The following is a 10,143-nucleotide window of genomic DNA, read 5'->3' on the forward strand; positions in this document are numbered from 1 at the left end:
GTAACCATCGCTGCATGGAACCCCATGACGTTTTTACTTAATGAGGTGACTTACCATTTCACCAACAAAAAGACCAGCTCAGTAAGAAAATCCAAACCACAATCAGGCTTTTTCCATGAATTCAAGAAGAACAAGTATGTGAACGACTTTTGAACCTGCACAAGGAGATCTCATTGGTTTAAAAGACAGACTCCCTAAGCATGTAGACATCATAAACAAAGACGAGACAAAAAGTGCAACTGTTAAGTTTATGATTCTTTCAGAAAGGAGTTAATTTAAAGTTATTAGCGGCTGGTATAAACAAAGTAAGTGAATGATTCCAATAAGCATCAGTGGCTCATTTTAGTTAATGAAAAACTAGTTCCCTTTTCCGCTGCGAGCAGGGTTCAAACCTGCGCAGGGAGACCCCATTGGATTTCAAGTCCAACGCCTTAACCACTCGGCCATCGCAGCTTTTAAATCTGAAACAAGCAACTCTCTGAGCAGGTCTTGACATTGAACCAGGAGATCCTGTTGAAGTCACACACCTCATCCGATTGGGGACAACTCCTGGTGTTTCAATGACCGCCATTAACTTGGTGAAGAGGGCAGTTCCTACAAACGCTTCAAGCAGTGTTCAAGCATGTGAAAGAAGACAATTGATATTCAACACCTTAACCACTCGGCCATTGCAACTAAATAGTGCTCGTGATTGCTTCAAAATGCAAATAGCTTTTATATTAGTGAACTGGACATCCTGAATGTGAACTTTCAGTTCCATACAATGTCACTGTATGAGAGTAAAATGCTTAAAAAACATTATGAGCATTGTTAAAAACAGAAACTGTTGTTTTTTCCCTCATGACAATCGGCTCCAAACTGTATGCTGAGATTAAAAATTTAATGGAGAGTAAATTAAAAGAATTATTACTTTTAGATCAATTCATTAATGGTTCCAGTATAAGAAATTCAAAAGATTACAGGCGCGGTAGGTTCCACCGAGAGTTGAACTCGGACCACTGGATTCAAAGTCCAGAGTGCTAACCATTACACCATGGAACCGCAAGTAACCTCACTTTTCAGTTAACAATTGCATCAGATGGGCAATCCACACAAGTTTACAAGAAAGTTCTATAAAAGCATTTTTGGAAGAGGTTCATTTTAAATCAACAAGCATACAGGCAATGACAAGGACGGATTGGTAATTTATTTTATTTGCACACCACCATAAAAAGCAACATGTACTGGAGATTTGATCTTGAATTAATGGCAACATAACATTCTGGCAACATACAGTATGAATGAGTGGGTTACATAATTTGCTCAAGCTTGAAACTATGAGCGTGAACACGAGTTCTCACTGAGGGTTGAACTGTGATCACTGGATTTAGAGTGCTGATTGTTAAACGTTAAATCCATGAAACTGACAATATGCAACTTCTTACAGTTTTGAATTGCAAAACACATGCAATTCAATTTGAACAAACTGCTTCAGTAAAGGTCCCACCGAGATTTGAACTCGGATCGCTGGATTCAGAGTCCAGAGTGCTAACCATTACACCATGGAACCTACCCCTGAGCAAGCAAGTGATTGTCATTGTGATAAACTGCAGTAAAAAACATGGAGCACACAATGAAATGCGTCCTCTGGATTTAACCAATCACCCTTAGTGGGTGTTGGGCAGCCATGAAAGGCTTCCTGTGAGCAGTGTGTGGGGACGGTACCTCGCAGTTGTACGTTGGTGGTGAAACTAGACTGAATGTCTTCATACAGCTGTGAATTGCATCAAATGGTTGCTAATCATGCTGGGAACTCAAGCATGTCTAGAATACATTTCTTGATTAGGTGTCCAACAACAAACTTCAGAGTAAGGCCACACTGACTTTTGAACTCAAGTCATTGGATTCAGAGCGGTAACCATCGCTGCATGGAACCCCATGACGTTTTTACTTAATGAGGTGACTTAACATTTCACCAACAAAAAGACCAGCTCAGTAAGAAATCCAAACCACAATCAGGCTTTTTCCATGAATTCAAGAAGAACAAGTATGTGAACGACTTTTGAACCTGCACAAGGAGATCTCATTGGTTTAAAAGACAGACTCCCTAAGCACGTAGACATCATAAACAAAGACGAGACAAAAGTGCAACTGTTAAGTTTATGATTCTTTCAGAAAGGAGTTAATTTAAAGTTATTAGCGGCTGGTATAAACAAAGTAAGTGAATGATTCCAATAAGCATCAGTGGCTCATTTTAGTTAATGAAAAACTAGTTCCCTTTTCCGCTGCGAGCAGGGTTCGAACCTGCGCAGGGAGACCCCATTGGATTTCAAGTCCAACGCCTTAACCACTCGGCCATTGCAGGTTTTAAATCTGAAACAAGCAACTCTCTGAGCGGGTCTTGACATTGAACCAGGAGATCCTGTTGAAGTCACACACCTCATCCGATTGGGGACAACTCCTGGTGTTTCAATGACCGCCATTAACTTGGTGAAGAGGGCAGTTCCTACAAACGCTTCAAGCAGTGTTCAAGCATGTGAAAGAAGACAATTGATATTCAACACCTTAACCACTCGGCCATTGCAACTAAATAGTGCTCGTGATTGCTTCAAAATGCAAATAGCTTTTATATTAGTGAACTGGACATCCTGAATGTGAACTTTCAGTTCCATACAATGTCACTGTATGAGAGTAAAATGCTTAAAAAACATTATGAGCATTGTTAAAAACAGAAACTGTTGTTTTTTTCCCTCATGACAATCGGCTCCAAACTGTATGCTGAGATTAAAAATTTAATGGAGAGTAAATTAAAAGAATTATTACTTTTAGATCAATTCATTAATGGTTCCAGTATAAGAAATTCAAAAAATTACAGGCGAGGTAGGTTCCACCGAGAGTTGAACTCGGATCACTGGATTCAAAGTCCAGAGTGCTAACCATTACACCATGGAACCGCAAGTAACCTTGCTTTTCAGTTAACAATTGCATCAGATGGGCAATCCACACAAGTTTACAAGAAAGTTCTATAAAAGCATTTTTGGAAGAGGTTCATTTTAAATCAACAAGCATACAGGCAATGACAAGGACGGATTGGTAATTTATTTTATTTGCACACCACCATAAAAAGCAACATGTACTGGAGATTTGATCTTGAATTAATGGCAACATAACATTCTGGCAACATACAGTATGAATGAGTGGGTTACATAATTTGCTCAAGCTTGAAACTATGAGCGTGAACACGAGTTCTCACTGAGGGTTGAACTGTGATCACTGGATTTAGAGTGCTGATTGTTAAACGTTAAACCATGAAACTGACAATATGCAACTTCTTACAGTTTTGAATTGCAAAACACATGCAATTCAATTTGAACAAACTGCTTCAGTAAAGGTCCCACCGAGATTTGAACTCGGATCGCTGGATTCAGAGTCCAGAGTGCTAACCATTACACCATGGAACCTACCCCTGAGCAAGCAAGTGATTGTCATTGTGATAAACTGCAGTAAAAAACATGGAGCACACAATGAAATGCGTCCTCTGGATTTAACCAATCACCCTTAGTGGGTGTTGGGCAGCCATGAAAGGCTTCCTGTGAGCAGTGTGTGGGGACGGTACCTCGCAGTTGTACGTTGGTGGTGAAACTAGACTGAATGTCTTCATACAGCTGTGAATTGCATCAAATGGTTGCTAATCATGCTGGGAACTCAAGCATGTCTAGAATACATTTCTTGATTAGGTGTCCAACAACAAACTTCAGAGTAAGGCCACACTGACTTTTGAACTCAAGTCATTGGATTCAGAGCGGTAACCATCGCTGCATGGAACCCCATGACGTTTTTACTTAATGAGGTGACTTACCATTTCACCAACAAAAAGACCAGCTCAGTAAGAAATTCCAAACCACAATCAGGCTTTTTCCATGAATTCAAGAAGAACAAGTATGTGAACGACTTTTGAACCTGCACAAGGAGATCTCATTGGTTTAAAAGACAGACTCCCTAAGCACGTAGACATCATAAACAAAGACAAGACAAAAGTGCAACTGTTAAGTTTATGATTCTTTCAGAAAGGAGTTAATTTAAAGTTATTAGCGGCTGGTACATACAAAGTAAGTGAATGATTCCAATAAGCATCAGTGGCTCATTTTAGTTAATAAAAAACTAGTTCCCTTTGCCGCTGCGAGCAGGGTTCGAACCTGCGCAGGGAGACCCCATTGGATTTCAAGTCCAACGCCTTAACCACTCGGCCATCGCAGCTTTTAAATCTGAAACAAGCAACTCTCTGAGCAGGTCTTGACATTGAACCAGGAGATCCTGTTGAAGTCACACACCTCATCCGATTGGGGACAACTCCTGGTGTTACAATGACCGCCATTAATTTGGTGAAGAGGGCAGTTCCTACAAACGCTTCAAGCAGTGTTCAAGCATGTGAAAGAAGACAATTGATATTCAACACCTTAACCACTCGGCCATTGCAACTAAATAGTGCTCGTGATTGCTTCAAAATGCAAATAGCTTTTATATTAGTGAACTGGACATCCTGAATGTGAACTTTCAGTTCCATACAATGTCACTGTATGAGAGTAAAATGCTTAAAAAACATTATGAGCATTGTTAAAAACAGAAACTGTTGTTTTTTCCCTCATGACAATCGGCTCCAAACTGTATGCTGAGATTAAAAATTTAATGGAGAGTAAATTAAAAGAATTATTACTTTTAGATCAATTCATTAATGGTTCCAGTATAAGAAATTCAAAAGATTACAGGCGAGGTAGGTTCCACCGAGAGTTGAACTCGGATCACTGGATTCAAAGTCCAGAGTGCTAACCATTACACCATGGAACCGCAAGTAACCTCACTTTTCAGTTAACAATTGCATCAGATGGGCAATCCACACAAGTTTACAAGAAAGTTCTATAAAAGCATTTTTGGAAGAGGTTCATTTTAAATCAACAAGCATACAGGCAATGACAAGGACGGATTGGTAATTTATTTTATTTGCACACCACCATAAAAAGCAACATGTACTGGAGATTTGATCTTGAATTAATGGCAACATAACATTCTGGCAACATACAGTATGAATGAGTGGGTTACATAATTTGCTCAAGCTTGAAACTATGAGCGTGAACACGAGTTCTCACTGAGGGTTGAACTGTGATCACTGGATTTAGAGTGCTGATTGTTAAACGTTAAACCATGAAACTGACAATAAGCAACTTCTTACAGTTTTGAATTGCAAAACACATGCAATTCAATTTGAACAAACTGCTTCAGTAAAGGTCCCACCGAGATTTGAACTCGGATCGCTGGATTCAGAGTCCAGAGTGCTAACCATTACACCATGGAACCTACCCCTGAGCAAGCAAGTGATTGTCATTGTGATAAACTGCAGTAAAAAACATGGAGCACACAATGAAATGCGTCCTCTGGATTTAACCAATCACCCTTAGTGGGTGTTGGGCAGCCATGAAAGGCTTCCTGTGAGCAGTGTGTGGGGACGGTACCTCGCAGTTGTACATTGGTGGTGAAACTAGACTGAATGTCTTCATACAGCTGTGAATTGCATCAAATGGTTGCTAATCATGCTGGGAACTCAAGCATGTCTAGAATACATTTCTTGATTAGGTGTCCAACAACAAACTTCAGAGTAAGGCCACACTGACTTTTGAACTCAAGTCATTGGATTCAGAGCGGTAACCATCGCTGCATGGAACCCCATGACGTTTTTACTTAATGAGGTGACTTACCATTTCACCAACAAAAAGACCAGCTCAGTAAGAAATTCCAAACCACAATCAGGCTTTTTCCATGAATTCAAGAAGAACAAGTATGTGAACGACTTTTGAACCTGCACAAGGAGATCTCATTGGTTTAAAAGACAGACTCCCTAAGCACGTAGACATCATAAACAAAGACAAGACAAAAGTGCAACTGTTTAGTTATTGATTCTTTCAGAAAGGAGTTAAATTCAAGTTGTTAGCGGCTGGTACATACAAAGTAAGTGAATGATTCCAATAAGCATCAGTGGCTCATTTTAGTTAATGAAAAACTAGTTCCCTTTGCCGCTGCGAGCAGGGTTCGAACCTGCGCAGGGAGACCCCATTGGATTTCAAGTCCAACGCCTTAACCACTCGGCCATCGCAGCTTTTAAATCTGAAACAAGCAACTCTCTGAGCAGGTCTTGACATTGAACCAGGAGATCCTGTTGAAGTCACACACCTCATCCGATTGGGGACAACTCCTGGTGTTACAATGACCGCCATTAATTTGGTGAAGAGGGCAGTTCCTACAAACGCTTCAAGCAGTGTTCAAGCATGTGAAAGAAGACAATTGATATTCAACACCTTAACCACTCGGCCATTGCAACTAAATAGTGCTCGTGATTGCTTCAAAATGCAAATAGCTTTTATATTAGTGAACTGGACATCCTGAATGTGAACTTTCAGTTCCATACAATGTCACTGTATGAGAGTAAAATGCTTAAAAAACATTATGAGCATTGTTAAAAACAGAAACTGTTGTTTTTTCCCTCATGACAATCGGCTCCAAACTGTATGCTGAGATTAAAAATTTAATGGAGAGTAAATTAAAAGAATTATTACTTTTAGATCAATTCATTAATGGTTCCAGTATAAGAAATTCAAAAGATTACAGGCGAGGTAGGTTCCACCGAGAGTTGAACTCGGATCACTGGATTCAAAGTCCAGAGTGCTAACCATTACACCATGGAACCGCAAGTAACCTCACTTTTCAGTTAACAATTGCATTAGATGGGCAATCCACACAAGTTTACAAGAAAGTTCTATAAAAGCATTTTTGGAAGAGGTTCATTTTAAATCAACAAGCATACAGGCAATGACAAGGACGGATTGGTAATTTATTTTATTTGCACACCACCATAAAAAGCAACATGTACTGGAGATTTGATCTTGAATTAATGGCAACATAACATTCTGGCAACATACAGTATGAATGAGTGGGTTACATAATTTGCTCAAGCTTGAAACTATGAGCGTGAACACGAGTTCTCACTGAGGGTTGAACTGTGATCACTGGATTTAGAGTGCTGATTGTTAAACGCTAAACCATGAAACTGACAATAAGCAACTTCTTACAGTTTTGAATTGCAAAACACATGCAATTCAATTTGAACAAACTGCTTCAGTAAAGGTCCCACCGAGATTTGAACTCGGATCGCTGGATTCAGAGTCCAGAGCGCTAACCATTACACCATGGAACCTACCCCTGAGCAAGCACGTGATTGTCATTGTGATAAACTGCAGTAAAAAACATGGAGCACACAATGAAATGCGTCCTCTGGATTTAACCAATCACCCTTAGTGGGTGTTGGGCAGCCATGAAAGGCTTCCTGTGAGCAGTGTGTGGGGACGGTACCTCGCAGTTGTACATTGGTGGTGAAACTAGACTGAATGTCTTCATACAGCTGTGAATTGCATCAAATGGTTGCTAATCATGCTGGGAACTCAAGCATGTCTAGAATACATTTCTTGATTAGGTGTCCAACAACAAACTTCAGAGTAAGGCCACACTGACTTTTGAACTCAAGTCATTGGATTCAGAGCGGTAACCATCGCTGCATGGAACCCCATGACGTTTTTACTTAATGAGGTGACTTACCATTTCACCAACAAAAAGACCAGCTCAGTAAGAAATCCAAACCACAATCAGGCTTTTTCCATGAATTCAAGAAGAACAAGTATGTGAACGACTTTTGAACCTGCACAAGGAGATCTCATTGGTTTAAAAGACAGACTCCCTAAGCACGTAGACATCATAAACAAAGACAAGACAAAAGTGCAACTGTTTAGTTATTGATTCTTTCAGAAAGGAGTTAAATTCAAGTTGTTAGCGGCTGGTACATACAAAGTAAGTGAATGATTCCAATAAGCATCAGTGGCTCATTTTAGTTAATGAAAAACTAGTTCCCTTTGCCGCTGCGAGCAGGGTTCGAACCTGCGCAGGGAGACCCCATTGGATTTCAAGTCCAACGCCTTAACCACTCGGCCATCGCAGCTTTTAAATCTGAAACAAGCAACTCTCTGAGCAGGTCTTGACATTGAACCAGGAGATCCTGTTGAAGTCACACACCTCATCCGATTGGGGACAACTCCTGGTGTTACAATGACCGCCATTAATTTGGTGAAGAGGGCAGTTCCTACAAACGCTTCAAGCAGTGTTCAAGCATGTGAAAGAAGACAATTGATATTCAACACCTTAACCACTCGGCCATTGCAACTAAATAGTGCTCGTGATTGCTTCAAATGCAAATAGCTTTTATATTAGTGAACTGGACATCCTGAATGTGAACTTTCAGTTCCATACAATGTCACTGTATGAGAGTAAAATGCTTAAAAAACATTATGAGCATTGTTAAAAACAGAAACTGTTGTTTTTTCCCTCATGACAATCGGCTCCAAACTGTATGCTGAGATTAAAAATTTAATGGAGAGTAAATTAAAAGAATTATTACTTTTAGATCAATTCATTAATGGTTCCAGTATAAGAAATTCAAAAGATTACAGGCGAGGTAGGTTCCACCGAGAGTTGAACTCGGATCACTGGATTCAAAGTCCAGAGTGCTAACCATTACACCATGGAACCGCAAGTAACCTCACTTTTCAGTTAACAATTGCATCAGATGGGCAATCCACACAAGTTTACAAGAAAGTTCTATAAAAGCATTTTTGGAAGAGGTTCATTTTAAATCAACAAGCATACAGGCAATGACAAGGACGGATTGGTTATTTATTTTATTTGCACACCACCATAAAAAGCAACATGTACTGGAGATTTGATCTTGAATTAATGGCAACATAACATTCTGGCAACATACAGTATGAATGAGTGGGTTACATAATTTGCTCAAGCTTGAAACTATGAGCGTGAACACGAGTTCTCACTGAGGGTTGAACTGTGATCACTGGATTTAGAGTGCTGATTGTTAAACGTTTAAACCATGAAAACTGACAATATGCAACTTCTTACAGTTTTGAATTGCAAAACACATGCAATTCAATTTGAACAAACTGCTTCAGTAAAGGTCCCACCGAGATTTGAACTCGGATCGCTGGATTCAGAGTCCAGAGTGCTAACCATTACACCATGGAACCTACCCCTGAGCAAGCAAGTGATTGTCATTGTGATAAACTGCAGTAAAAAACATGGAGCACACAATGAAATGCGTCCTCTGGATTTAACCAATAACCCTTAGTGGGTGTTGGGCAGCCATGAAAGGCTTCCTGTGAGCAGTGTGTGGGGACGGTACCTCGCAGTTGTACATTGGTGGTGAAACTAGACTGAATGTCTTCATACAGCTGTGAATTGCATCAAATGGTTGCTAATCATGCTGGGAACTCAAGCATGTCTAGAATACATTTCTTGATTAGGTGTCCAACAACAAACTTCAGAGTAAGGCCACACTGACTTTTGAACTCAAGTCATTGGATTCAGAGCGGTAACCATCGCTGCATGGAACCCCATGACGTTTTTACTTAATGAGGTGACTTACCATTTCACCAACAAAAAGACCAGCTCAGTAAGAAAATCCAAACCACAATCAGGCTTTTTCCATGAATTCAAGAAGAACAAGTATGTGAACGACTTTTGAACCTGCACAAGGAGATCTCATTGGTTTAAAAGACAGACTCCCTAAGCACGTAGACATCATAAACAAAGACAAGACAAAAGTGCAACTGTTTAGTTATTGATTCTTTCAGAAAGGAGTTAAATTCAAGTTGTTAGCGGCTGGTACATACAAAGTAAGTGAATGATTCCAATAAGCATCAGTGGCTCATTTAGTTAATGAAAAACTAGTTCCCTTTGCCGCTGCGAGCAGGGTTCGAACCTGCGCAGGGAGACCCATTGGATTTCAAGTCCAACGCCTTAACCACTCGGCCATTCGCAGCTTTTAAATCTGAAACAAGCAACTCTCTGAGCAGGTCTTGACATTGAACCAGGAGATCCTGTTGAAGTCACACACCTCATCCGATTGGGGACAACTCCTGGTGTTACAATGACCGCCATTAATTTGGTGAAGAGGGCAGTTCCTACAAACGCTTCAAAGCAGTGTTCAAGCATGTGAAAGAAGACAATTGATATTCAACACCTTAACCACTCGCCATTGCAACTAAATAGTGCTCG

At 40.1% G+C, this 10,143-nt stretch overlaps 16 non-coding genes across 16 annotated transcripts; all 16 read right to left on the minus strand.

The window, feature by feature from the left end:
• Positions 1-371: 371 nt before the first annotated feature.
• Positions 372-453, minus strand: trnas-uga (transfer RNA serine (anticodon UGA)). The gene has a single exon. It is a non-coding gene; the product is annotated as a tRNA-Ser (tRNA).
• A 516-nt stretch (positions 454-969) lies between these two features.
• trnaq-uug (transfer RNA glutamine (anticodon UUG)) lies at positions 970-1,041 on the minus strand. Its single transcript has one exon. It is a non-coding gene; the product is annotated as a tRNA-Gln (tRNA).
• A 436-nt stretch (positions 1,042-1,477) lies between these two features.
• trnaq-cug (transfer RNA glutamine (anticodon CUG)) lies at positions 1,478-1,549 on the minus strand. The gene has a single exon. It is a non-coding gene; the product is annotated as a tRNA-Gln (tRNA).
• A 713-nt stretch (positions 1,550-2,262) lies between these two features.
• On the minus strand, positions 2,263-2,344 carry trnas-uga (transfer RNA serine (anticodon UGA)). Its single transcript has one exon. It is a non-coding gene; the product is annotated as a tRNA-Ser (tRNA).
• A 517-nt stretch (positions 2,345-2,861) lies between these two features.
• On the minus strand, positions 2,862-2,933 carry trnaq-uug (transfer RNA glutamine (anticodon UUG)). The gene has a single exon. It is a non-coding gene; the product is annotated as a tRNA-Gln (tRNA).
• A 435-nt stretch (positions 2,934-3,368) lies between these two features.
• Positions 3,369-3,440, minus strand: trnaq-cug (transfer RNA glutamine (anticodon CUG)). The gene has a single exon. It is a non-coding gene; the product is annotated as a tRNA-Gln (tRNA).
• A 714-nt stretch (positions 3,441-4,154) lies between these two features.
• On the minus strand, positions 4,155-4,236 carry trnas-uga (transfer RNA serine (anticodon UGA)). The gene has a single exon. It is a non-coding gene; the product is annotated as a tRNA-Ser (tRNA).
• Positions 4,237-4,752: 516 nt separating this feature from the next.
• On the minus strand, positions 4,753-4,824 carry trnaq-uug (transfer RNA glutamine (anticodon UUG)). Its single transcript has one exon. It is a non-coding gene; the product is annotated as a tRNA-Gln (tRNA).
• Positions 4,825-5,259: 435 nt separating this feature from the next.
• Positions 5,260-5,331, minus strand: trnaq-cug (transfer RNA glutamine (anticodon CUG)). Its single transcript has one exon. It is a non-coding gene; the product is annotated as a tRNA-Gln (tRNA).
• Positions 5,332-6,045: 714 nt separating this feature from the next.
• On the minus strand, positions 6,046-6,127 carry trnas-uga (transfer RNA serine (anticodon UGA)). Its single transcript has one exon. It is a non-coding gene; the product is annotated as a tRNA-Ser (tRNA).
• Positions 6,128-6,643: 516 nt separating this feature from the next.
• Positions 6,644-6,715, minus strand: trnaq-uug (transfer RNA glutamine (anticodon UUG)). The gene has a single exon. It is a non-coding gene; the product is annotated as a tRNA-Gln (tRNA).
• A 435-nt stretch (positions 6,716-7,150) lies between these two features.
• On the minus strand, positions 7,151-7,222 carry trnaq-cug (transfer RNA glutamine (anticodon CUG)). The gene has a single exon. It is a non-coding gene; the product is annotated as a tRNA-Gln (tRNA).
• A 713-nt stretch (positions 7,223-7,935) lies between these two features.
• On the minus strand, positions 7,936-8,017 carry trnas-uga (transfer RNA serine (anticodon UGA)). The gene has a single exon. It is a non-coding gene; the product is annotated as a tRNA-Ser (tRNA).
• Positions 8,018-8,532: 515 nt separating this feature from the next.
• trnaq-uug (transfer RNA glutamine (anticodon UUG)) lies at positions 8,533-8,604 on the minus strand. Its single transcript has one exon. It is a non-coding gene; the product is annotated as a tRNA-Gln (tRNA).
• A 437-nt stretch (positions 8,605-9,041) lies between these two features.
• Positions 9,042-9,113, minus strand: trnaq-cug (transfer RNA glutamine (anticodon CUG)). Its single transcript has one exon. It is a non-coding gene; the product is annotated as a tRNA-Gln (tRNA).
• A 713-nt stretch (positions 9,114-9,826) lies between these two features.
• On the minus strand, positions 9,827-9,908 carry trnas-uga (transfer RNA serine (anticodon UGA)). Its single transcript has one exon. It is a non-coding gene; the product is annotated as a tRNA-Ser (tRNA).
• Between the last annotated feature and the right edge of the window lie 235 nt (positions 9,909-10,143).

This window comes from Denticeps clupeoides, unplaced genomic scaffold, assembly GCF_900700375.1.
Source record: "Denticeps clupeoides unplaced genomic scaffold, fDenClu1.1, whole genome shotgun sequence".
NCBI lineage: Eukaryota > Metazoa > Chordata > Actinopteri > Clupeiformes > Denticipitidae > Denticeps > Denticeps clupeoides.